This window comes from Ciconia boyciana, chromosome 1 (genome assembly GCF_034638445.1).
Source record: "Ciconia boyciana chromosome 1, ASM3463844v1, whole genome shotgun sequence".
Classification (NCBI taxonomy): Eukaryota; Metazoa; Chordata; class Aves; order Ciconiiformes; family Ciconiidae; genus Ciconia; species Ciconia boyciana.
Window position 1 is genome coordinate 128,753,667 of NC_132934.1, and position 23,870 is coordinate 128,777,536.

The 23,870-nt window shown below is 41.6% G+C and overlaps 1 protein-coding gene and 1 long non-coding RNA gene across 9 annotated transcripts in view; one reads left to right on the top strand and one right to left on the bottom strand.

The window, feature by feature from the left end:
* LOC140645202 (uncharacterized) overlaps positions 1-23,027 on the bottom strand; it is a 34,018-nt gene extending 10,991 nt beyond the window's left edge. For all 3 annotated transcript variants that reach the window (XR_012039952.1, XR_012039951.1, XR_012039953.1), the window contains exons 1-4: positions 22,893-23,027; positions 5,430-5,527; positions 1,430-1,607; positions 473-810 (exon numbers count right to left, since the gene is read on the bottom strand). This is a non-coding gene — a long non-coding RNA (uncharacterized lncRNA). The remainder of the gene's footprint in view (positions 1-472; positions 811-1,429; positions 1,608-5,429; positions 5,528-22,892) is intronic.
* Positions 22,567-23,870, top strand: part of TAB3 (TGF-beta activated kinase 1 (MAP3K7) binding protein 3) — a 44,672-nt gene continuing 43,368 nt past the window's right edge. For 5 of the 6 annotated variants that reach the window (XR_012039948.1, XM_072848440.1, XM_072848477.1 and 2 more), the window contains exon 1: positions 22,567-22,749. The gene's annotated coding sequence lies outside the window, so the exon portion shown is untranslated. Of the gene's footprint in view, positions 22,750-23,313; positions 23,410-23,870 lie in introns of all 6 variants that reach the window. The other variant, XM_072848451.1, reaches the window with a different exon arrangement.

Genomic DNA, 23,870 nt, shown 5'->3' on the forward strand with positions numbered 1-23,870 from the left:
TAGCCCTGACGCAAAGAGTCTCTCCTGTCTTTGAAACAAATCTCCACCGTGTCTATCACCATCAAAGAGATGCTCTGCTTTCCTGCTTCCACCTGCCTGAATCAGGAGCACACTCATTTGGCTTACAGAAAGAAAATTATTACATCTGCAAAAATCAAACCTGTGATGCATTAGTGGTGACATTCTTAGGATTGCATATGACCTACACTTTATATTATATTGGTTTTGATATTGCCAGACTGAGCAACAGAGTGAAAGATTATTTTTCTTAGCTGTTCTACTTTCTATCCTACAGTCTACCAAACAAAACTTTCTCAAATGTGAATCTCAGCTAGCAGTAATATAATTCACAGCCATTTACTTAACTTGGTTCAGTCCACATTGAAATATATATGGTAAACTTATCTTCTATTGCATCAAATTTGCTGTTTGTTAAGAAATAAATAAAAAAATAATTATGTGCTAAACTCACATTTTAAAACAAAATGTCCTGGTTATCACAGCCTAAATGATTGTCTCTGATGTGCCAAAATACCGATGTATCCATGCAAATTCAGGCTTTGGGTGTGACTGCAATACAAAATGTAAAAGATGTCCAATCCCTGAAAACTTCATGTTAAAACTGAGATAGGAGACAGAAGCAGTCACTAGAGGGAGACAATGTAATTTCATAGAACACCTCCAGAAAACTTTTTAGTTGGAGAATTTATAAAAAGCTGCATAATTCGTACCTGTGAGTCTCGCGGGTTAACTCGCTGGTATTACCTTGCCTAGTGAACTCAGAACTACAGGATCAACGGCTATATTTGCCTCTGTTAGAAGCAGAGAATAGATATTACAGAAAAAAAGAATTCACCTGCCCACTCTTCTGTCATGAGCAGTATTCACTTTTAAAATGCTTTTTCTGAGAGCTTGAGATAAAAGACCGTCATAGTCTTTGTACCTGCATACCTATTGCATGAATAAAAAACCTTCCACCTGAAGTGATGACTCCTTGTATTTTGCACCTTTAGCCTCTGAATGATCTGAAGTGTCCTTACATTACTGTTCATTTAACAATGAGCAAACAAAAAGCCCTGGTACACATTTTAAAAATTTTAAAAAAAAGCCCTGGTACACATAACAAAAAGCCCTGGTACACATTTTCCTAACCCCTACTGACTTTTGTCCTACGAAGTACTTAGTGTTTTACAAATGTATTTAAAAGTGATGGACAAGTTTCCTCAGAAACAAAGCGTTGGGACCTATGAGAAAATATGGAAGCATGACAAGGCAGTGATACGAATACATTTGTTACATATTGGATTCAGAATATATTCAATTTTAAGGGCTAAACAGGAAAGTTAACAAATTCACAAGCTCTGATGTATGATACGGGTATATTGCTTTTGGTAAAAATACTCACCTTAATTCACCACAATGAACTCACCTCAGCAGCCGTTCCTCTTCTTCATTCTTTCTCACTTCTTTCCTTTAGTTCTCTGTTTCATCCCTTTCCCCATTCTTCTTTGCCTTATGCTGCCTGTGTCAGCATCATCGGTGACCTAAGGTTTAGCCTTCTGCGCGCGTCTGACTACAGACCCATCAGATGATTTTGCTGAAAGATGCTAAGAGAGGGGCAGCACAAATGTTTACCATTTCACAACCAGCTTTATTATGACTAAGACCTGGATAAAGCAAATTGCATGTTTGATTCTTTGTCAGGAGTACTTGGGTCAGTGAAGCCAACAGGTTTCATGGTAAGCTGAGGAAATTCAGGCAGAACACTGAGTGAGGACTGGCAGTAAAATAGTGGTCCCTGACAGGGACTGTAAAAGGACTGAAGATACTGCTGCCTCAGGGACCTCCTTGAACTTTCTCAAACGTTTTTTCAATACAGAAAATTCATATTAGTTTAGCTGTGCTGAATTAGCAATATTCTTCCATGAGAGAATTGTTTATGCTAATCTAATCACCATTATTCATTTATAACAGTATTCACACTGGAGGCTACCTAGTATAGCTATTTCAGTTTTAATAATAATAATAGTTAAAATGATACAAAACTTGTTTTAGATGGAGCTAGAAGTATGCAAAATCAGCACCCGGTGCAAAAGGCGCTAGTCCAACATAAAACATTTGTAAAACAGATGCTTTACCAATATCTACCACTCAAGTCTCATCGTATCTAGTTATGGAGCAAATGCTTCCTCCCAAAGCCTGCTTTCTAGTTATCTTTCAGACCCCTCTTGAGAAAAAACTAAAGCATAATTAGCTTCGAACTAATTTGTGTTCTCTGTCTTCAGGGGAAAAAATAATTCTACATTCTCTTATTTCTGCCACTTGTGACAAAACTGAAGACGCTCTGCTTGCAAGCATCCAGTGACAAGTACTGTAGCAGCTGCCCTCAAGTGTGACAAAGAATGTTTGTTGTTCTCTTTTACCAAAATCACAGTTTTATTTTTGTTGTTAAAACTTTAAAAAAAATCCCTCTCCTCTCTTCAGTCCTTTTATGTGCTTAAATCTTATGCAAATGACAAAGGTAATTACATAAATTACAGAGACTGAAAACTGATTCATTTACTCAGGGATGAAAATGAAGGGAATGAATATTCAAAGCAGTGTGATGTACCACTGTGTGAGGCGAAAAGACTTCAGCCAAACTGAATTAACTGTTTATTGGCAGCATCTTTGAACTGGATCTTTCTTTTATGAGTAACAAGGTCACTTGCAACTAGTTCGCACTGAACTTGGCAATCAGAAGACACAGTGGACTGTCAGCTCCTGCCTTTCACCAGAAGCAAAATCCTGCACACAGCAATGCCCCTCCTTCTAAATTCGGAGGATCTAGATGGCTTCTGTAGAAATGAACAGCATTTCTTGTGGAAACTCAGTTTCTGCTAAATTGGGTTTAGATGCACTTCACTTCTGCCTTCACCCCTGGCATTACACAGTCTTAATATATATGAAAAAAAAAAAAATCCAAAGAAAAAGCACAATTCAGAAACCCTACAGCTGGGATGCCTTAGTGTTTTTTCACCTAATCCTTGCCTCTTGTCACAATACTCAGCAATTTTCTTAGTTTAGGAGATGGCCGTGGCACTGCCTTTGATGGAAGGGTGAATTCACCTGCCTGAATCTACACAAAGAGCATTCGGAATTTATGATGATGGATGTGGTAGTCAAAAGAGGCAAGGTCAGCTAAGCCATGACTGAGCTGTATACTCCTGAAACAGTATGGATTGGAAACCCTCTGCAAACAGATCTTTTTCATCTCAGAGGAAGGGTCTGTTGCCTTTTTCTCCTTGTGCTCTGATTTGTGGTTTTGCTCAAGGGAACAAGTGAAGAGTAGGCTGCTTGAATGACTTCAACTGACTGGTTTCCATGTCTTTAGAGCTGCTTGAACAGGCTTCTGTGTCATTACCAGGACTCTGCCTGTATGTATTATAAACCATAAACTCTTCAGAGCGCGAAGTAGATGAGAATTTGGGTGAGAATTTGCATGAATTTCCTACAATTGGATAAAGTAGCTGTTCACTGTGCAGGTCCACAGAGGTACAGCAGGTGGACTCTATTCCCATTTCCATCCCTTTAAAACCCCTCTCTGCAAGGGTCCTCCTTTGACACAGAAACAAAATTTTACTCACAGAAATACTTTTAGTGTTTATTTCAGAGTAACCTTAATGGATTTATTTATGTTCTGACAATTTTATCAGGCACCTCAAAATACTGTTAATGACTCTGGTAAGTAGCAGGAAAAATGCATCACTTATTTATACTCACTTGCTACTCCTAACTTAATTAAAGGTGTTATCTACAGATAAAAACTGTTGCCACTAATTTCAATCCTTCTATATGACACAGCAGACATTTACAGAGATCGATATGCTGACAGTCTTCTGTGTATCCCATGTTAATTCTAGCTTTTTATTGTTTCTGAATGCCATTCACTTATCACTGTGGATACAATCTCTGAAAATGCATTAGTGTTGGAAATCCCTATACTGCTGTAAATTAGGGAATAATCCTTTTATTTTCCATCAGGTGTTATTTGAATAAAACGTCACTAGAAACCTCTATACCCCTGTTGCAAACTGCAACATGTTTTTCTCCATGTTATTTGAAAGCGTCCATCCAAAATTCCATGCTACCAAACATTCATTTCCTAAACAGTCTGGTTTTTTTTCCTACCACAATATTTTGTTCAGTCATTATAATGAATATTCATATTCTTGCCATAGTTAGCATTATATTAACATGGCCTCATATCCTCACTGCTAATGCTCCGACTACCACATTCAGAATAGCTTTTCTCACCAACAGGTAATCTGTAGTACACTGCTTTGTTGAAAATTGTTGCGCTCAGAGTTGCACTAGACCACTTCAACACGATTAAAATTAGGCACTAATCTGTCTTTTTATCAGTTCTGTCTAGAAGTGTTTGTAAAATCCAGGCTGCTGCTTTTCTTTTGTAGGTTTTCCGTACTATAAAATGGAAAGTAACAAAGCAGTGTCCGCAGCCTGTTTCTGCAGTTTCTCCTGCCCTCTGCTGGACGCGATGTCAGGACAGCTCCAGGAATTCATTGTCTTTATTATTTTGTGCTTGATCAAGGTGAAGAATTTACCCCCCTCTTTCTGCTTCCCAAGCGAATATTACTATTTATGCCCTTTCTCTCAGGTGGTCGTTTGTATTTGTGCAAAGGAAAGGCAAAAAATTATAGCTACTCTTTTTTATTTCACATGAAATATAAAATAGATAAGCGTTTTTAGATTTCAGCTTTGGCACACTTCTTGCTCATACTTCAGCTTAAGTAAGTGTGTGGGCTCTCTGAAACCAGTTTAAACATAGGAGTCCCATGAAGTTAAACACTGTATGTTTGCTGTCCACTTAATCATAGAATAACTTACCTTGGATGGGCCCTCTGGAGGTCATCTGGTCCAAGCCCCTGCTTGAAGCAGGTCCAAGAAGGTTGTTGTGCCCAGTGGAGTTTTGAGTACCTCCTGGGATGGAGACCCCACCACCCCTCCGGTCGCCTGTTCCAGTGTTTGATCACCCTCACACTGAAAACACCCACCGATCATTATCCACAAGCTCTCAACTGGCTCATCACCCCGCCACCCGTTTGCTCAGAGCACGGGTCCTCCTCACTGCCTTCCTGGCTGGTCCTTCCTGAAGAGCCTACACACTCCTATGCAGCACTCCAGTCATATACGCTATCTATCTCACCATGTATGTCCCAACGAAGGCACAGCTCTGCAACTGTGCACAGGTTTCTAATTTCTCCTCTTTTTTCCCCTGTAGCACGTGTTTGTGCACAGGCATTTGAAAGGGACCCCGTCATGCTGCGTTCACAGAGAAGTACAGGACCCTCTCCATCGTGCTGTCACTTTCCCACTGCTCCCTGTGCCTTCGCTTCTCTATAGGTTATGATAAACTTTCCCCAGCTTACCCAGTTTCAAGCTGTCCTCACTAGGTTTGAAGCCTGCTGAAGACGCTCTTGGCACACTTTGTCAGATGAATCCTGCTCCCGCTTTGAAGTCCTTGCGCCTACAAAACGATCACATGCGTGCAGAAGTCAAACTCCTGTCTGTGACACCAGCCACACACCAAGTGTTGATCTACTAGAGGCACCCACTCCTGCCCAAACCCTTCCCTCTCACTGGAAGGACTGAGAACACCACTCGTGTCCCCTCCCATGCCATACTGCTAATTACTGCTGGTAAAAACGCACAGTTTTTCAAAAGGCCATTACACTGTACCCCTGACCAAGTCATGTATGTATATTCCCTCATGAAGAGGCTGGCCTCTAAAAACAAAAAAAAAGCTGTTAACGCTAGTGGCAAATTTCATAAGCATCAGCAAAGACAACAGTATGTTAAACATGATCTTAATTTGTGACATGCCTTTGAAGCTATGCTACATGCTGAGAATGATGACACCATGTAAGTGGCATGTTCAATGTCCTTCTCTGCACTGCTTTGCATACAAAATGATTTGGCTATCTCTCTCAGATAGAGAATCCAAATCAAAAACAAGTAAAAATATATCTAGTCATACCACTGACGTAAATTATCAGGGTAGAAAAGTTTTAAACGGCAAGAAAAATTCCCATGCTTTATTTTTTATGTATTTTCAGTTTTCTTGAAAGACTCCTAACTAGAATTTCCAGTGAAATCTCCTGTTTACTCTCATTTCACACATACGCCTGACAATATGAAGTCAAAATTTCTTTCTGTGACTCATTATTGTAGTCAAGCCTAACCAAAAGCATCAGTTCTAATTATGACAGGTATGGTCTTTGCTGCTGATATGTTTTTTTGCTTATTTGCATTTCAGTTGAAGCCACTGGTGAGGATGCTACATATTTAATCAACTTTCTACAGTTCATTTTCATCCATGCAAATATAATTGCTTCAATCTATCTGGACTAAGTATATACCTACAGAATATATTAAAACATTATTTGTCTGATGGCTTTTCTCCATCATGATCAACTTTAGCCTGTAATCTGTATATCGTTCTTTACTGTGCTGTTATTTCTCTTTAATTTTGCTTATGCTTGGAGGTGTTCAAGGTTACAAAATAAAATGGTCCTGCCACTAAGGAACTTCTTTCTAACCTGATATGTATGTACAGAGAAGACAGGACACAATGAGGACCAGACATAGGTATGATTCCAATCTCAGTGGATTAGCAAAAGTTTTTTCCTAGGAATTATTTTGGATTTTCACACATGAAAGTACAATGTGAAAGTAGTATTAGAAAGCAGTATAGCCCAAGCAATCCTGTATGCTGCCCACACTTCAATGGCAAAAGATTCACTATATTCACAAAAGTGAAAAAAAGACGAAGGCTTTGATTTAAAATTAGAAACCTTACACTACCAGGAGATAAATGAAAAATGAAGTGAGCTACTTTCTATGTAGGAAGAAGAGGAGATGACACCAGACATGGAAAAATTCTAGCAGAGAGGAGTCCAGATGTACAGTATAACACACTGGGGCAAACTAGAGCAACTAAAACTAAGCAGCATTTTCAGGATTTCTAGAAAACTTTAGAATTCAAAACCATACAAACCAGGTGAAAGATTCTTCACAGCCTTCTGAAAAGGAGGCAGCTACTGAAGGGTCACAGTTACACAAACATAACCCTCTTTAAAAAGGCCCGGGGTGGAGCTAGGAAATTATAGACCAGTTTGACCTTGGTGGTAGGCAAGATCCTGAAGATATTAATAAGAGATGAGATCACAAGGAACACAGACTGGGCAAAGTGATTAAAGGACATAATCTACTTGGATTTCAAAAAGGTATTTGACATAAAACTGCAAAGTAGATTAATGCACAACAGTAGGAAGCATAACATAGAAGGTGTCATCCTCGAATGAATAATGAGAAGCAGAGATACACCAACACTATCTGCAACTGCACTCTCAGAGGAAGTATGTTAAAAAGTCAGATTCATTTGACATATAGGCTGCAGATGTACTACTGACACACATTAAGGCTAATTTGCTGTCCTAAGGCTGCTGGTCTCTTAAAGATATAGTGGACACATTTTGCTCTCAGTTACACTAGTGAAGTCAGTAGAGTTGCTCAAGGTATACAATGGCAGGATAGACTGGAACCTACCCTAGGTCACTTGCCTTTGCTTAGCAGGCGTGTTTCCCATATTATTTTGTTAGAACTAGGGTTTTTTGGTTGCTCCCCCCCAGTATACCACATCAATTTTTTACTTTGAAGTCTCATCAATACAGGTGGACTGTTTGCTAGCACAGATTTACGATTGTGGGTGCTGAAGGTTATACACATTCCATATTAGGTATCGCATTTTCCTGTCAAACTAAATTATTTTGATTTGTTGGTATTACTTTGGATTTACAACAGCGTAGATAAGAGAAGTATTTAGCCCTCCTTCCGCAGCACTAAGTACTCTGATGGTCACTTTCAGGAACATGATTCTGTATCCTTTGTATATTTATATCAATATAAATCCAGGGGAAACCAGGGAAAGCTGTTTCACTAATATAAATTTAAAAACCCCAAGCACTGAAAGGATTAAATGCATACTTTGGGCCAGATCATCTAAAAAGTCAACTGCAGCAATTACAGCAAGAGAGAATTTGGCTTATGTAGCTTCTTTACTGCTGATCCCTTGTAATGCCAAAAGGAAGTTCCAACCATTTACAAGCTGACGTATATAAAATGTGAATCCACTGGGACGTTGTAAGTATCCTTTGGAAACGTTGTCAACATCAACAGCTCAGGCTAATATCAGCAACTGCTGTGATAGTTGTTCAGAACAGTCATTCCTTTTCCCAAGTGTAAAGTTGAAATGGCAAGATAAAGTTGCTGCTTACACTCGTGTTGTTACTTCAGTTGGTTATATTTATCTCATTACTACTGGAGAGCTTGGCAGTTTGCTGAAGCATCGTGATGAACCAAAGTTAATGATAGCAGGGAAGCCAGCTCTGTTCCAGACTTGTCATGTGGACGTGATGCTGTGCACAGTGGGCTGTGATATCAATGAAAGAATCAGAAAGGAGTCTGCTGACCACTGCAGATTCGGTCACTAAAAACGACCACATAACCACAACCTAAAGCCTCCCTACAGCAAGAGGCAATCATACCGCATACTTCTGGTACTAGGAGAGGCTGCTGGCAGGAAAAGGTCCAGAAGTATGTACACCAAAGTGGCAATGAATCTCTAAGTTCAGTTGGGTAACTGAGAACAAAATTGGACTCAAATCTGTTGGCAGCCATGCGTGTGCAAGTCACAATGCCATTCAGATGTGTTGTGTTGGGAGTTTGGTTTATTTTGGTGGGGGTGATGTTGTACCAAAACATGTTCTGAATTTGCTTTTGGACTCTATCAGAAGTATTATCAGCACTCGACAGTACAAATGTTCCATTAAATTCTCTCTACATCATAGACCTCATACAAACCCAGTCCTCTGATTTAGCACAGCTGCACAACCTAGGTTGGGAAAATGCACATTTCCGCTATTTACATTTATCTTTTTGCTAATGATGCTCCCCTTTTGTTGGATCTCTATCATCTAAGAATTTCACACATCCCTTCCCAAAAGGAAGAGAAAGCCAAAGAAACTATGTACTGATCCTGCTTCTTGCCCATGCGACAAATTTCTTGTAGAAGTTGTCACCAGCAGCCTTAGGGCTTACGGTCCATGGCCAAATGACCCCTTTCTTGTGGACGAAATGCATTATAAAAAAAAACCTTATTTTTTATTTTTAATTATGTCTCCAGTATTTCTCTCTGTCAGAACAGTCATAAGCTGTTAGAAATCAAAAGAAGGGAATCTAGTTGCCAAGAGACTCTTGGAGATGACAAATAAACAAAAAACCAAACCCTCCTCCCTACCAACGTTTAAAATCTCCAAGAGAGATGGCTCTCTCAAGATACTGGAGGCTGGTATTTCAGCCTCTTCCTTTTCACTGGAAGCCTGGCTTATTTCTTGGCTACTGTTCCTCTCAAACCTCCTCAGTGCCTCCTTGACTGATACTTCAAGTTTATGGCAATTCAGATACAGTGCATTAGAAAGAACATGGAAAGAAACACGCGTGTGTAGGAAGTAATGTGACAGAGGAACTTAGAAAAGATGTCATTATGATACTGAAGAAGGATCCTATTGCTTCACTACACAATCTAACGGAACAGAAAACCAAATTCACAGATTTCCTAAAGCAGAGAGAAAATGACCACTGGACAAAGGAATGGCACAATATTTATCTACTATGATCTATCCTAAGACAGAAAAAATTGAATAAAGACAGGAAGAAGAAGGTTTACTGAAATGACCAGTGAGTATCAATGGCATGGGGAATCATCTCACATGCCAGGAGCTAGCACAGAGTAGAAGACATTTTTGGAGAGTCATGGCTGAAACAATTTTGTTTTCCCATGCATGAATGGCCTTTTCTCCTCCTCGGGGCAACACAGTTCACCTCAATGAGTTATCAAAAATATAACCAAAAAGTGTTTTTTGACCCCATCACAAAAGCATTTTACATTGGTGCCAAGCTCTGCTGAGTTTTATTTCTTCTTACATGGACTCTGAATTTTATATAGTTATGACTTCAAACCCTTGAGCTTTGTGGCCTGGAGCAAGCAGACCCAATCAAGCCCAGAATTCAGACAGCACAGAGACAGAGTGAAATTACTTTTGCCCACCTTATTCTCTGCTGAAGCCTCATGCCAGGCTAAATACAGAATATGGCCCATCGTTCTACATGAATTAGAATTGTTAACCAAGCTGATGTTCACTTAGGAAATATGTTCTTACTAAGAATATTTCTGTTAAAACATTAAGACAGCAACAATGTAAATATGTTAACATATGAACTACTTTTTGTCTGTGTTCACCTTACAATTTTATCAGAAAATGGGTGCTAATCTCTAAATAGCTGACTTATAAAACATTTTTTCATTAAAGTTATCAAACTGCATTTTTTTCATGTAACGCTTACATGCACATTAGAATACAGTGGCTGCTCATTACTTAGAAGTCAATTCTGCTGAGCCAAACCCGCACTCTGTTTTAGATTCACGCAGCACCCTGGCAATAAAACTACCATGGCTTAGTAGGGGTAGTGAGAGGCAGGTTTTTTTCAGAGAATATACAGAAGCCCATGATGAGGAGAACAGAAATGTCAATATTATGTGCTTTCTGTAAAGCTGCGGAAAAGAATACACGCGGCTAACGGATCCCTCCAACTTCACAGACGCTCGCATCCTTTTGCTAAGAAGTAACGACCATGGAATTGCTCCCTCTTGGTGTGCTATCTATAAATTGAGGGCTGTGTTGCTGCACTGGATGTTTAGCCCTAAGGATAGTGTATTTTCTAAGTCCTATAAAGGATTTCAGTGAGCAAAGGGTACTCAAATAAAGCTGTGAATCTGCCTGAGTCTGCCTGTTTAGCCTTGTGACTAATTGAGCATCTCACAAAATGAAGGCAACTGAGGGAAGGCGGTACCAACTAGGCATGCAAATTAAATTGTTACAAAGATATGTGTTGAACAACTTTAGATAAAATACATCACATTACTATGAAAAATTATAGGCTGCACAATTACACAGACTAAAGATGCTTCTAATTACCCACTGTTAATTATCTACTTGAAATACTTTGGGGAAGATGAACGAATAGGAGATTTGTTAGGAACTACGTTTCTGCTGTTTATTGTTCAGGAAGCAATCGCAGTATATGAGCTAAATTGTCTGTTTTAAACAAACACTTGGAGAGCAAAATAAAGGTGTTTTGTATCTTGGCGAGCAAACGTCTCGATATAACTATATTTTAACTGTACTGGCAAAATCATGTGTAAGAAAATTTAAACGGCCTCACAATTTCTAGGCCAAATTCAGGACTTGGTGACATGTATTACGAATGCTCTGGTGTCACTGAAGATGCAGAGATGTAACTGAGGCAGGTACTTTTCACACTATTTAAAGAAAAAACATCCTGTGTAGTTATTTTTGCCAGTGTTAAATGGCTATGAAATGCTACTATTCCAGCCCAGAGCATCCCCTACATACACTTTGACCCTGGTCTTCATCGTTACAAATTATGAGATGTGATGCAAGGTAGGAAGTGCTTACACGCAATCACATGTCAGTGTGGGGACACTTCCACAGCTGGTAGACATCAACATTAATAAACCATTATATTTATCTTAGAAATAGTTGCAGGACAAAGTTGGGATCTAACAAAACTTAGCAATACGCTAAGGCCTCACAGAAAGCAGAAAGAACTGTACAGGAACAACAGTTTGCACAGGAGTGGGTATTTCCATACTATGGCAGTAGTGTAACATAGAAAACATAAATGGTCAAAGATGAGACGGATGAAGACATAATTCAGGCAAAAAACAAGAGTCTGGAGAAAGTTATATATATAAAAAGAAGACATTAGACTGGAACTACCATTTCAATTTTAATTACAATGCTCATCTTGTAAACACCTAAACTGAGCTGACAAAGTTTTCATTTCAGTTAGGACTCGAGGTTATCATACTGCATGCATGATGGCAAAAGGACAGTGATCTAAACAGACTTAATTATACACTTTTCCTGTTCTTAGGCTACATGGAATCAAGCTTCAAACAATTTAGCCTCTGGTAACCTTGGCCTGGAAAGCAACTGCTGTTTTGGTCTATTAACAATCTTTAATGAGCGTATTGCTCTTGTAAGAGATTCTAGGTGGTCACTTGGTTTCACAGGTATTAGCCTGCCACAGTAAAATCTAAAGACTCTCAGCCTACATCAACAACCCAGAGGACTGAAATGGAAATAGAAATTGACAGTATGGGTTTCTCTGATGTCTGGGGATCCTGTCATTAACAACTAAAAACCACAGAGCAGTGAAAATTTGCATTGTCATAACTGATGAAAGAGAAAGCCCAGAAAAAAAATTTACCTATAGCAAGAAAGATATGCATGTTTATTCTCTTTCAACTAAGTATGTCTTCCTCTTGATTATCCTCTCAGATATTAAGGGTCTGAGCCTATGTACACCAACTCAGGGGGAAATCTTCCAGCTATGTTAGGTTTAAATGTGCTCCTTAAAAATCTAAAAATAAAACCAGCTGTGATGGGTTTAAGAGTTAATTTCTGTACACTATGTATTTTTTTTATAGTTACTTGAAAAACAAAAATAATTGATGCTGGTCCCATTTGATTATTGTCCTAAAATCTGCCTCATCCTTAAACAAAACCAAACCAAACAACAAATCACACAGCTTTTGCAAGACCTTGCAAGCTTATTGACTTCAGTAACATTTTTGTCTGAGTGAAGCTGCAGGGCTGACAGAATTCAATAGCACAAACTCGCTCCTGGAAGTATACCAGCTCCTTCTATGTACACCTTGGCAGACATTTTCTGGCTGAAAGACTGCAATGAGATAGGAAATAGAAGAGGTAAAAATCAGCCTCAGCCTCCCCTATGCTGATGGGTCCCAGAAGATTTATGGCGCTGCTAAGAAAGGCGCTGGGCCAGGAGTCCTGCAAACCCTCCACTCTGGGGATACTAGGGGAGTTTTGTCTATGCTTTGAACCTGGCTGCCTTCCCATGCAAACGATGCATAAAGATTAGCTTCTGTGCCAAAGTAAGCGCAAATAATTTTGCCTTGACTTGAATGTTAACAAGTAGCAGACCCTCTGTAACTGAGGTTTCAAAGGTAATTTTAAAAAGCAGCTATTTCTTTAAACTTCACTCTGCTTTCCAAGTACTGTAAAACTGAATGGCTTTCACTTGAAACCAGACACAATATAGCCTGATAAATTCAGGTGACAGTTTTGGAGTGGGGTCCCCGTTTCCAAGGATGAGTAACATAATTCCAGCTATTATATTGCTGAAGGTACATTTTCAATGGCATATGTAGACTCTGAAACAAAATATTTTCTTGGGGACAAGGTAGACAAAAAAGTAACTTTCCATACCTGCAGACCATTTAAAGCACAGTCTTCAATAGGAGTGCCATCAGCCAGCCACTGCCTAATGTGAAAAATAGTATTATTATTATTTTATTTCAATTATTAAACTGTTCTTATCTCAACCCACGAGTTTTCTTACTTTTGCTCTTCAGATTCTCTCCCCCATCCCACCGGGGCAGAGGGTGAGTGGGCGGCTGTGTGGTGCTTGGTTGCCAACTAGGGCTAAACCACAACACCATGGCAAGAACATGCTTTTGTGTTTTATTGCAATAAAGGATCGTGCGGCTCCCTTGTGGCAACTTAAATTAAAAATACACAGCTATCTGTGTTTGGAAATGAGTAGCGACCTCATTTTACATATAATTGAAAGTGTGTGTGAAGAAAACAATTCTAGGGATAGGTTGAAAAAAAAGATTCTTTATAGTGGCACTATCATTAATGACAACTGAAATATTTACCCTAATTTGTTTACTGTTTCACCTAGTTCCCTGACATTATTTCTCTGAAATATGGAGTATTCACTTTCTCTTCTCCATTAATTTCAATAATTTTCATTCTTTTTAACTCGCATTCACTGTGTTTACTATTGTGTTGGCACAGACTTTAACACAAAGGAACATACGTTGCTTGGAAAGGACATTCCGTTTCTCCAGTGGAAAGCTGCATGTCAGATTAAAGGATTATTTAAAAGGTATTAGTTCCCTGAGTTATGTCTCTCTGATACTCAACATTCATCTTTTTTTTTTCCTTTTTTTTTTTCCTTCCCCCTGAGAACATTGCATAGCTTTTCAAACTACTGGCCTGAAGGAAGCCTCCCACCCTGATTTTGCCTGGTCATACAACTCACGAGAATTGCTACAATTCGCTTTCCTTTCTTTTGCTTGCTCTTATTCCTGCAGTACCTGACAGAAGGTTAATCAGAACTTGTTTCCGTGCTCTGATAGCCTGTGTAGAGAAAAACACACAAGGCTGGACTATGACAGCCTTGAATAGTACAGAACAAATGTATCTAAGCTATGCATTTTAGAATAGTTGCCCAATTCTATAAAATTTAAGTCTTCCATATGAAACCAGCAGCGATAAGTTCTTCCTTGTCTTCAGAGAATCTACTTCTTTTCATTAAGGAGAAAAATGGTGGACTAAGTTGAGGAGTGTTTAGTTTTAAAGAGAGCAGAAGGGGTGAATCTTTATTATGAGTGTCTCAGTGAAAGACTTTTCCATGGACCATTTGGAATTTCCTAAAAATGGTCTTATTCAACATTCATCTAATTCTGCCTGGTGACAGCAGTGTTTGTTTCCAGTTTTCGTGTGCTTTATCTTAGGTCCTGTAACTAGCTTTTCCCAACCCACCAGTGGTCTGTGGATCAAAACAGAATCATAGATACTTGATGCTGTGTGGCTTGATTCATTAATGGCTTTGAAGTTATTACCCAGGAATATGTAGCAGGTAGCAAAAGGAGCTCAGCAGAGAGACAGATGTAAGGAGAAGTTAAGATGGTTTTTTGCATCAGCTGTCTTCACATTTCACTTCAATTGGGGTGTTGGAAGTGTTTGAAGCACCTGCTACTATTGACCACAGCATCAGGTAGAAAGAAGGGACAATGCTTTTCAGCTAGCTGGAGATGAAAGAAATCCCACTTGGAAACTAATGCAACTCAGCAAGCAAGTTCGTTAACAACTCAAACACCACATATGACCTGGTATGACTCTGAGAAATAGAAGCTATGTGTCTCCAGCTCTACATGAGACACGTTTGTAAGTGACTGCAAAATCTCGTTGTTGCATACAAGTCTGTAGTGCCAAGGCTGCAGAAGGACATGATATTACAAGCACAGAGGTCATATTGTGCGGAGTCTGAGAACCACCAACACCGTCTTGTGCTCTCCTCTGACCTTAGATTATCATTAGACCTTTACAATACTTGCAGATCTCACAGGCTGCTGGGAGTTTGGTACTTTACTGATTATTGTCCTGAGGTGGGAGATTGAAATAGGGAACGCAGTCACAGACGTCTTCAGAGTTACGCGTTAGCTTCTCAAGAATTGAGGGAACTATTCCAATAAAGTGTTGCAGCACAAGCCAGGATTTAAAAAATGTCTTAGCCTCAACTCTCCCTGAACTACCAGTGTTCTTCAAGAACCCCACCCTTCCTCTACAAGTGGTGCTGCTGACTTACAGAACTACTCTGGCTGTAAGGTGTTATGCAGTACTAGCAAGATAATCATAAACTGGAAATCAATGATCAAGACCTTTTTAACTATTTAATTATGGGGATCTACCTTAAAGCTTCGTTTTCAAATTCCAGGAAGTTAAATGTTTGTCCAGTGAGTTGAGACAAAATCCTCCGTTATTAGCTGGCAACACATGCAGGTCATAAATTGCATTAATCTCTGGCTACTAACCCAGTCTACGTACTATGACACCACTGCAGCCTCTGTGCAGACGTCTCCACGAGAGTTGGTTGTAGCATAGTTGGGCACGCTCACTTTAACTTTTATCTAGCTCGAACCAGCAACAGAAGTAATACAGACTCAGCAGCACACACTTCATCACTGACTGTACAAACCTGCAGAAAACCCTGCATATACATATATATGAAGTTTGTGAACCCTAACTAAAACCTACAGTGCTATGTTTTTATGACTGTTAAATTGCATGGTAGCTAGATTAAACTTGGTTTGGTTATGCCTCATCATTTACTGTGTAAAGATACTGTAAGTGCTAGCTCAATAGACTTAATGCTAACAGTGTTTTCCGCACATCTTATGCCCTACTAAAGCAGTCCTACTGCTGCCCCAAAATATTTTAGTAGGGCTGAAACCAAACATCCCATATCAGGCTGTAAAATACAATCAAAACAATCACAGAATTAGATATATTGTCTTTTAGTTAATGAGTAGGAAACCCCCCAAACCTCATATAAGTATTTGTTTTCTATTCATATCCTGCAGCACAGTTGTAACTTTCTGCAGTATTACGGAGCATGGTTTGAAAATAATTTTCTATTATACTTGTGTATCTTTCCAGGAATATAACAACAGATATCAAAAGGAAGTATTTGCATTACAGTCAAAACACACTGCTCCTCCCCTCTGGAACAAACCACAGAGCTCTAACACCATTTATGTCTCTCTTGCCCAATAGATATGAGTAGAAAAGGAAGAAAGAATGTAAGAAACATTTGATCCTCAGGCAGTAGTGCTTTCTATATGTTGCACAGAACTCTTATGCATTCCCATAAGGATGGGTATTTTGTTTCTAAAGATTGTTTTTTCTGACCCAATCATTCTGACTGCTCTTACTAGCAACCATATCTGATGTGATGTGGTAATCTGCTATCTGCCCATATTCCTGTTCACAGGATAAGCTGGCACTGGGCAAAGACTGGGCCACTGACAGTACGTGATGATGAGTTTAGACAAGCAGTCAGTACAAGTCAAAAGTACTATCTCCCTTTCAAATGTCACACCTCAGTGAAAAATATGGGAACTGGAAATACCCCCGTGATACTACTAGATCTGATCATAGGAATTGTGGCAAAAATGTTACTCTCATCTTGAAGGGACTGCAAACCACCAAATCATCCTAAATTAAGAAAAGCACATGCGATCTTCTATCATGGTAATTTACAAATGTATCTCTTTTATCCCTAAGAATTTCAAAATCCTTTACCAGCAATTTTACAAATCACATACTCACCAGTCTAGGTATATCTATGTAACACACGTAGGTCGTAAATGGTAAAATGGACTTACACCACGGTCATTGTGTCCACCGCGGAAGTACAGCCACACCCAAGATAAAAAGGACAGCTAATTTTATAGAATACAGTAGTCCCACACAATAACACTGGCACAGAAGGAGCAAATTACATCATTCATTTAAATTCCTGCTACCACAGGGAAACTCTAGGTATTTAGAAACCGGAATTGACCAGAGCACCAAAGTTTATTGTAATGAAAAATACCTCCAAAGGAATCAATTATATATATCATCCAAAAGATAAATACAGTCTTCATGTCGCTTTAGAAAAAAAAAATCACATATCCTCTTTGAATTGTCTTATTAAAGCCTTTGAACCCTAACAACAAAAATGCATGCTCATAAAGGCATACATGCAAGCATGTCTTTTCACTTCCCTCACACTACATATCCCATTCAAACATTCAGAAAACACTTTTGCCATGACACTTACCATGTTATTACTGATTTGATTCAATCAGCCTTTCAGCACCAAATAGCTCTAGTGACAATGACTATGCCAGGACTGCAGCAGTTAAGAAGACTCTGCAAAGGAACACTTGAAACTTTTCTTAAGATTTTAAGTGCTTATGGAGAACTTGTATTTCTGTAGAACCTCGTTCTTCCAAGTCACGGGCTAGAAATTTGTAAAGCAGCAAACTTAATTATGGAAATTGCAAGAAGAAAAATGGGGACTGCTCTACAGCTTTTCTTCGATGAAAGTGAAAGCCAGCTAAAAGGTGCACGCTGGCACTAGCTCTACTGCTCTTCCCAATGTCTGAGTTGTACTCTGTGCCAGAAGACCACTCCCCAAACAGCAGCAGAGTTCTGTCCCCACTTGCTAGACTCACTCACAGAACTTGAGAATAGAAAGGCACGCCTTGAAAACTTTCTGGTGTATATACAGATGCGATTGTAGTATTGTATGTCTAAAGTGGAGAACACTAGACACAGAAAAGATAATAGTGAGGGATAATGCCTTCTCATTTACCAGGCATATATATATGCACATTTATACATATATCAACAGGTTCCCCAAACTGTGTTAGGTAGCCCTTCAGAGGGTATGACAAGTGACAGTTGCTTAGATCTGCACTTTGTAAGGTAGAAAAGATTCCAACTTAAGACAAAAGTAGTAGCATTTCTCAAGTGCTCTTATGAATCTTTTCCCTTTTCTCAGAGGTTTATTTTGACTTCTCAACTTTAGTATTGCTGTGTTTACTCTTAAGTTCCAAGATATCTTCATTTTGAACTCAACTTCTTGATCCATGATCCCGGTTAAAACAATAAACATTTTATACTGTTCTCTCAGAGTCACATGGCTGACAACAATTTGCAACAGAAAAATAACCAGGGTACCTAGTAGAGTCAAAACAGCTTTACTGCAAAAGGAAAAGTACAAAGAGCGATGCACAGGTCCAAAAAGTTTTGACTAAATTTGGAATCTAGTAGATGAATCATGCTCTACAAATTGTTTTTAGGGCATAGAATTCACCTTAAGATGAGGGAAGACCAGCGATACATTCCTTAAAATGTAATGAAAGACAGAGAAGTGAGGTGGTCTTAAAAACCAATGACACAGGATTTATTAAAGAATAGCTAGACAGTTGAGAAGTTTAAACTGACATATCGGGACTAAAATTTCCTATTTAATTCTGTAGGCAGAATTAAAATTGTTATAGAAAGGATATCCTTCACTGTGAACTCTGGTTCTACAGGCTTTCACCTAAATAGACCCTTAAGTCTGCAACTTCTTGTACACAAGTAAACTGTCATAGGACTCAGCAGGATCTGATGCTAACACAAGGTACTACCACAGGTCTATAGATTACTCTGCTTAGACTTCATCCCAAGATAATTTCCTTCTGTATGGAAAATGATATGAAAAATGGTACCTCCTTACTGTAGACACACATTCCTGGCTTTTTTATAACGATGTTAATTACTTCAAGTATGCAAAGACCAAAAATGTTATTTCTTTTTGTAAATAAAACTATGACAAATGGATTCATACTGTATTCTACTTGATGCATCATCAAATAAAACTGTTAGGCATATTTCAGTGACAAAATACACATTACTGACCACAGTGTAACAGGGAGAAAGAACTCAGTTTGACTTTTTAGATTCAAGACTCAGTTTACAGTGCTTACATTGAAAAATTACTCATTTCATTTGTAAATGGAACTAACTCAGTATAGGAACTATTCAGACAGAAAACATATGGAATACTAGAGGGCCATTTTATCAAGGTACTTTTCTGGCTGCAATTCTTAGGCACAAACATGCAGAAAATTGCTTTCTTCCAAAATAGGAAAATGGGTCTCTTCGATTGCTGTTCATAAAGAGAAAAGGGGAGCAGAAATAACTACATTTTTGTTCTGCTTAAAAATGAATGTAGCATGGAATTTAAATCCCAACCTGAGGCCTTTCAAAGATGGGTAGTAATAACTGCCATAAGTATGAAATCTAAAAAAATTAAAAAAAAAAAATAAATCACACAAAACCCAGGGGCATTTTCATCTAGAAGTTATTACAGAACTAGATTTAACAATAAATTCCATGCTACTTTGAGCTAACTGTCTCAGCTGCAAGTATGGAGGTTTAGTTTTCAAATTTTTCATTGCATATATTACATTTTTTAAAATACAGAAAAAAATGGTGATGTATGTCAGAGCCCTGTCTGATACACTGGTTCTCACACAGCTGTCTAAGAACTGCCCTGATTCCTCAGTGCCAGCTCTCCTTGTTTCCAGCTGCTAAATCCCATTAGAAGCAGCTAAAAATACATTAAATACTCTCCTAATATTACTTTTCCGTATAATCAATTGTTGTAGTTGTCATACGGATAAGAGGAGACAGAAGAACTGGATCAGCAATAAAATGAACTCCTTTCAGAGATGTGTTCAGCAGAGTTAAAACATATGCACTCTTTGATTTCCGGGGTAATCAGGCACCTAATACCCATAAGGATTTTTTTTCCTAAATTCTGGAGCAGAGCACTGACTCTGCTATGATTAATTGTGAAGTTTCAAGACTGATTAATTTGCCAGTAGCACAGTCCTGCTCTCAAATCCATGACTAGCTAAGGGCAGATGAAAAATACAAAGTCTCTGCAATTTCTGTTGGAACACTCCTGCTTTGAAAGTGGATGGGTACAGATAAATCAAGCAATTGCTAGATGAGAGTCTTCCATTACAGTCCATTGCAGAGGAAAAGCATCATTTCCAAACAAAAATAAAGGATTGGTTGCTGCTGAACTGAAACGGAGCCATGGAGCTTACTTATATGATGCTACACTGGCTAGCCAAGACACCCTGGAGCTGTGGTACAGAGAGTTTACAGACAGTGAAAAACAGCAGAGGAAAGGTTTGACTCGGATGTTGATTTGAGAGATCTGGAAGCAACAAATGACAGGATGAATTAAGACAGTAGCTGGACAACACAAAAAATGCTGAACAAGCCAGGGCCAGTACGTGTAATCCAGGGCACAGCGACTCTCATGTGCATAAAGATCAACAACTATACAAAGGGCTGTTTCTCACAATTTAAGAAAATAAGAGACTAGATAAAGCTACTGGATCTACTCATTGGGTCCAAAAGCACGCATTCATATTTGGAAATTATGGATTTTTTCTGAAGAATGTGCACTTCAGCATCTTGATGTTAATTCCAATCATAGGATAAGAATCAGTCTCTGTTAAGCAACAGTATTGTTGTACCAAGATCCTGTTTACTTCTGGTTTTGCATCTTGCCTCTCCAGAAATGCTAGTCAGGCTTGGCATGTTTCCGATGTAGGGATTAGAATACAGGAATTTGTTAATTAACTTCACGCAATCTCTGACACAGGAGCCCACGCCTCCACGTAGGGAAGATGACGTGGAGAGTCAGTAATGGCAATACAAGATACACGGCCCCTCCTTTCATCCCTTCACCCTGCACTTCCCAGATCTCTACTGGAGAGAGACAGCAGGTGGTTACAGGAACTCTGCATCTGCTCCGATTAACTTCTTTGCAATGGTGTTTCTGTGGCTCTGATGAACAGCACTAAGAAGAAAAAAAAGATCTACAGAAGATGGATGCTAGCTAAACAAAGAAAAACATTTGAATGCAAAAAGAAATGAGAAACGCAAATCTGGGTCTTTATCACTTGGGAGGTGATGCTTTAGACCAGGTTATGCAGGCACACAAGCAGAAGAACATGATCTCAAACTAAGGCCCGGCCTGTGGATGAAAAACCAACGTATACCCACTAAACCATCTGCAAGGCTCTGCCTCAACAGGAAGATTTCAACCTCCATTGACGTCAATGAAAAGTCCACGTTGGATCAATCTGTGTCATCCCAACTGCCTGAAGTCTGTCCTGCGAGCAGAGGGACACAAAACCATTACTGGGAACGGCACAGGATGACGAGCGCTTAGGGTAGCGCAGCACACAGGCATTTCTACGTTAACAGCTATCCCCTGCTACACGTGTAAGAACCGTGCTGTAAACTGCGTCTGCACACCTTATCGTTGCTGTCAATATTCAGAAAATAAAGCCCAAAAGTTTCGACAACCGCCTAGCCACGCTAGACAGAGGTTTCCGTCAAGGGGGAAGCCCTTACGAGCGGATGCTAGCTCCCGCCCGCCGACTCGGGCCCCGAGGCCCCGGCTGCGCGCCCGGCAGCGCAACGCTGCCTCTCCCCCAGCCAGGCCGCCAACGTGCAGGCTGCCGCACGCCCTGCCGGGCTGCGCGGCACCATGGAGGCCCAGCCGCGGTCAGAACTCGCGTGGGCGCTGCCACGCACACCTCTCCTCCCCTCTGCCGCGCTGCTCGGGCGCAACACACGGCCGGCTGCGCCCTCACGAACCCCCGAGGGCCGGGCCAGCCGGCCGGCCTCCAGCGACCCCGCACCGGCTCCGGGACAGCCTCCCCTCAAAGAGCTGAGGAGACACCGGCGGCGCGAACGCGGGGACTGGCCCGTCAGGGGATCCCACGGCCGGGCACCGGGCACCGGGCGCCGGGCGCCGGGCACCGGGCACCGGGCACTGGACACCGGGCACCGCCCCCCGCCCCGCCCCGCCGCTTGCTACCGCGCGCGTTCAAACCCCCGCCCCCCGCCGCCAAGTCTCGCGAGAGCGGGGGCAGCCGGCGCGCGGGCCGCGCCATGTCGGAGCCTGGTCGGCGCAGGCCGGGCCCCTCCCCCCGCCGCGCGCCCGGCGGCCTCAGCGCCCCGCACTGAGCGTGCGGCGCAGCCCGCCTATCCCGGAAGCGCTTCCCGGCCGCGCGCCGCGCTCCAGGCCCCCTCCCCCTCTCCCCCTCTCGCGGAGACCCGGTGCCGCCCGGAGAACGCCCCCGCCCCGCCCCGCTCCGCGCGCCCTCACCGGGGGGCACGCGCCTCTCCTCCCTCCCTCCCTCCCTCCCTCCCCGCCCCCGGCCGCCTCGCGCCCAGGAGGAGCGGGGGGGCCCGCGCGGGGCGCCTCGCGTGCCGTCCCCCTCCAACGGTCGCCGTCCCGGAGGCCCGGGGCAGAGCCGAGGGGCCGGGCGGGCGGGCGGGCATGCAGCCGCCGGAGCCGAGCCCCCAGCGCAGCACGGTGAGGGCGGGCAGGCCCCAGGGCCGGGGGGGGGGAGGGGAGGGGGAGGTGTGTGTGGGCTGAATTTGGGGGCGGGCAGGGCTGCCCGCTGCCGGGGGTGCCCCGTCAGGGAGGGAGGCTCGGGACGGAGCGGGGGGTGATACCTGCATGCTACGCCCCGTTCCGCCGGGCAGTGGGGTGATCCCTACCCCCCCGGCCGAGGGAGAGGCGGGGTGGGAGCGGGCTGGAGCTGGCCGTTCCCCGTCGGCGGCCCGGAGGGAGACAGGCTGCCCCGGGGAGAGGACCTCAGCGCGGGGGGATCCGCTGGGGACCGCGGGGGGCAGGGATGTGGTGATGGGAGGGTGCTCGTGTTGATCCTGGCTCTTGTTTTGCTGCCGCACTCCCACGCACCGAGGAGAGAAAACTTTGGTCTTTGTTTTTGGAGCCCTTTGGAGAGGGTCGCTGGTTGACTGCCCGGAGATCTTATGCGGGTTTCCACTTAGCAGGGGCTGTGGTGTCTGCTGGGCCACAGATGCTCTTCTTGCTGTGTAAAAACAAATAACCCCCCTCCAAATAAATTCACAGGTAAAAGAGCAGCTGCTGCCGCCTCTTCGACGTGTTGACTGCAGTATGATGATGCTGCTGTTGTGGTTTGGCTCTGGAGGTAGAAGGCCCCCAAAGGTAGCAAGGCCTTAGTTATGCTCTGTCCAGAGTCTTGTCTTCAGGTCGGATTTGCGATCTTATCGGTTGTTTATATTGGCTCGTGGGAAGAACAGCTTGAGTCTTCTTTGAATTTGTCGTTTAATATAGGTCGATATGGTGGAAGGATGCTACTCTTATTTATGGCTTGATACTGTTCCAGTGTTAGTGTTTGACTCTGCAGTTGGTGTGTTTTCCCCTCGTTCAGACATGACTTGTAATACTGGCTGTTCTTTCCCTTGCTTTAGCAAGGAGAAAACAAGGAGAGGAAAGGCAGTTACTTAGATGGCTTGAGAGTAACTGTACTTTGGAGTTTGGTAGAGAATCCCTGTCACCAAAAAATGGAATGGCCCAGGTATGCCACACTGGAAGGTAATGGGAAAACTTAAAGCAAGACACTATGTTCAGGTAAATATGCATAAAACTGTCTTTGAAGGTTTTGG